This window comes from Selaginella moellendorffii, unplaced genomic scaffold (genome assembly GCF_000143415.4).
Source record: "Selaginella moellendorffii unplaced genomic scaffold, v1.0 SELMOscaffold_361, whole genome shotgun sequence".
NCBI lineage: Eukaryota > Viridiplantae > Streptophyta > Lycopodiopsida > Selaginellales > Selaginellaceae > Selaginella > Selaginella moellendorffii.
This window is the reverse complement of record NW_003314616.1, coordinates 5001-9088: the sequence shown is the minus strand read 5'-3', so window position 1 is coordinate 9088 and position 4088 is coordinate 5001.

Below are 4088 nucleotides of genomic sequence, written 5' to 3'. Positions count from 1 at the left end.
TACAGATGCAAAGTCCAGTTTACTAACACTTGAACAAGAGGGGCTGATAAAGGGTCCAGCAATACCGACCTCCTGCCATCGTGGCAGTAAGGAAAGAGTGTCCGTAATTGGTTTTGGGACAACGATCTGTTGAGGAGCCCCACGAGCATTCCCTTGCAACATCTCCCATGGAGAACAGCCTATAGAGCTGTGAAATGTGTTGTTATAACATATTTCTGCTGTATCCAAATGCTCAACCCAGTCGCGTTGGTCCGCTGCGACATAGTACCGCAGATAATCCTCAACTTGAGCATTCACGCGTTCGGTCTGCCCATCAGTTTGAGGATGATAAGCCGTACTAAACTTCAACTTGGTACCAAACAACTGGAATAGGGTTCCCCAAAACTTCCCCGTAAACCTCGAATCTCTATCTGAGATCATTTCTTCAGGAAGACCACGAACCCGCACTACTTCATGGAAAAAGAGCTTTGCTGCTTGTTTCGCATTTACTGTTCCCACAGTTGGAACGAAGTGTGCAATCTTTGACAACCGATCCACAACCACCATCAAAGTATCATAACCCTTAGACTTCGGCAAGCAAGTGACGAAATCAAGTGTCACACTTTGAAATGGCCATGCCGGTGCTGGAATGCACTGCAACTTTCCAGCCTGCTTCTCAGTTCTGCGCTTACATTGCTGGCATACAGGACAGGAACGGACATAGTCCGCTACATCATCTTCCATACCAGACCAGAAAAATCCCTTTTTCAATGAAGCTAGAGTCTTTCGCTTCCCACCATGTCCCGCTGCTGGAACATCATGATGTTCCCGCAGAAATAACTGCTGAAGATCCTTAGAGGGAAGATACAATCTTTCTTGCTTATAGAATATAAGCCCATCCCGAACTGAGAAGTGAAGCTTCGCATTAGTGCGACTAGCAACTTTTGCTGCTTCGCTACCAGGGCTCTGCTTCAACAACCCCGCACGGCATAAGATTGCCTTCGCCAATGGATCACTTCCATATGAAGCCCGAACGTCTTCCAACCAATCCGAACTGATTGCCGATATTGCCCGGAATTGAGCTTGACGACTCAACGCATCCGGAACAATATTGTCTTTACCAGGTTTATATATGATTTCAATATCATATCTAGCAAGCTTCTCTTGCCAACGAGCCTGCTTCGGCGTAAGCTTAGGCTGCGTAGCAAAGTAGCTTAGTGTGTTACTATCCGTATAAACCTTGGTATGTCCACCCAAGTAGTGTCTCCAGTGTTCCAGGGCCGACACTATAGCAAACATCTCTTTCTCGTGCGTTGGCCACTTTCGTTGGGTCTCATCCAATTTCTTGGAATAGAACGCAACGGGACAACCATGTCGCCTTAGCGTAACACCAATCGCTTTGTCACAATCTTGCTGCAACACGGCACCAATAGCATAGCCAGATGCATCACAATGCACTTCGAAGGGTTTATCAAGATCTGGGATCCTGAGAACAGGAACTGTAGTCAAGATCTCCTCCAACCGTGCAAAAGCACGCTGGCAAACTGGTGTCCAATGAAACGGAATACTACTCTTCGTCAACTCAGTCAACGGAAGAGCAATCCTTGCAAAATTGCGGACAAACTTACGATAGTATCCCGCCAAACCGAGAAAGGATCGAACATCTGATACAGTGGTCGGAACTTCCCAGGACTTCACTGCTTCCACCTTCTTTGGATCAACCTCAATCACGCCACCACCAACTATATGTCCGAGAAAGTTTACGCGCAATTGTCCAAAAGCGCATTTACTTTCCTTAGCATACAGTTTGTGTTCGCGCAACTTCTGAAACACCAGCTCCAAGTGTTTCAAATGATCCTCCAACGTTTCACTAAAGACTAGAACATCGTCAATATACAGGACAACAAATGCATCCAAGTAATCTCCGAATATTCTATCCATCATAGTGCTGAACGTTGCCGGAGCATTGCATAATCCAAATGGCATGACAAGGAACTCATAAGATCCGTACCGAGTCTTAAAGGCTGTCTTCTCCACATCCTGACCTGCCACCCGTATCTGATGATACCCGGACCGCAAATCAAGTCGCGTAAAATATTTAGCCTTTAAGAGTTGGTCAAACAAGTCATCAATGCGAGGCAAAGGATAACTGTTTTTAACCGTGATCTTGTTGAGTGCCCGATAGTCAATACACATCCTCATGGTTCCATCCTTTTTCATAACAAAAAGGATTGGCGCTCCATAAGGTGACTTGCTTGGTCGGATATGACCTTTTTCAAGAAGCTCCGTGAGTTGCTTCTTGAGTTCAGCCATCTCCTTGATGTTCAACCGATATGGAGCTTTCGTAGGTGGTTTAGAACCCGGAATAACCTCAATCCGATGATCAACCTCACGGCTAGGTGGTAGCCCTGGCGGCAAATCCTTCGGGAAGATATCCTGATTCCTCGCCAACAACTCCATTAACTTCTGTGGTACAGGATCAACCCCATCACCGATTCGAACCGAATCACCCACACTCTCAGCTTCCATCACTTGAACCCAAAAGGTCTGACATCCCCTTTTAGCTGCTTTTTGAGCGGCCCTCGTAGTCAGGAACTTTGCATCCCAATCCTTTGAGGAACGCTTTTGCAACTGAAAGGATACATCAGGATGTCCTTCTGACTTCAACGTGATACGACTTTGTCCAGCACCATAAATCCCTTTTATATACTTGTTGAAGAAATCCATACCAAACACTATCTGAAAATCTGGTATCTTCAACACTACCAAGTCCACTCTTTCTTTCCACTTGGATATCTTTATTGGAACATCACTCACAAACTTTCTGGCTACTTGCCCACCTTCCGCAAACCAGAAGTGCATAGGCGACATTTGCTCAGCATTCAATCCTAACAACTTAACTAAGTCTTCGGATATCACACTGTGCGTAGCTCCCGTGTCAATCATCACTCGGATTCGGTGTCCACCGACAAAGCCTACCAGATACATCAACGGATCAGTGTTTGCATTGACTGCAAGAAAAGCTTGAGGAAAGCAACGAAAGTTACTCACCTCCTCTTCCTCATAGTCTGCATTGACCAACTCGTCAACCCCTTCGGCTTCACCACCACCGTCTTCCCGCATGACATTAACCCGAGACCTTGTCTTATGCTTGTTGGGACATTCCGAGGACCTATGTCCCGACTCTCCACAATGGAAGCAATGGCCCACACTACCCGTTCCGCTAGGAGCAGGTTTTGTAGGTTGCTGCTGCTTGTACCCACCAGGAGGAGGAACAGAGGGCCTAGGACCAGAAGAAGCTGCTGGTGGTCTCCAACCACCACCACCTTTATTCACCGTAGCTTGTGAGCCCCCAGGGCGGTACCTACTTTCCACCCTTTGTTTCCGATCACCTTGCTTATTCCCAGAATTTTTATTCTTGTCCGAATTACCAGCATACGATTGCTGATATTGTTCTATGAGCGAGTGACTAAAGGCAACTTGCTGTGCTGCCTCTTTACACTCCAGGTACGTCTTCGGCTTAAACTTCAAAATCTCATTTCGAGAAAGTGAACTTAAACCCTCCAGGAAATAACTCCGAGCATCTTCGTCACTCATATTTGCAATCATAATGCGCTTCTGAGCAAACGCATTAACGTAATGCATAAGGTCCCCTCGCTGCTTTAACCGCCGCAGCTCTGCGCGAAGTCTCAGACCAAGATCATCCGGCAAGTATTCCTTACGGATACGAGACCGCATCTTGGTCCAACTTCTAGTCTGCCCTTTTTCAGCACACACCTGGCGCCACCAAGTTTTGGCATGATCGGTGAGAAAGGATTGCGCGCACGCAACTTTCGTACGATCATCTACGTCTGCCGCTATGAAGTAGTTCTCCATATCGTAGACCCAGTCTTCCAAAACCTGATAGTCCCGCATGCCTCTGAAATTAGGCGGTTTCGGAGGCTTGAACTTTGAAACTCGTGCAACCGGGGGCGGCTGCAGAACTTCATCGTCCTCAGAACTCGAAGAGGAGTCCGGTTGCTTAGGCTTAGCTGGTTTAGCTGCCTCAGCTTCTTTCTTCCTCTTCTTGTTCTCCTTCTTCAATTTGCGAATCTCCTTTCGCAAATTCT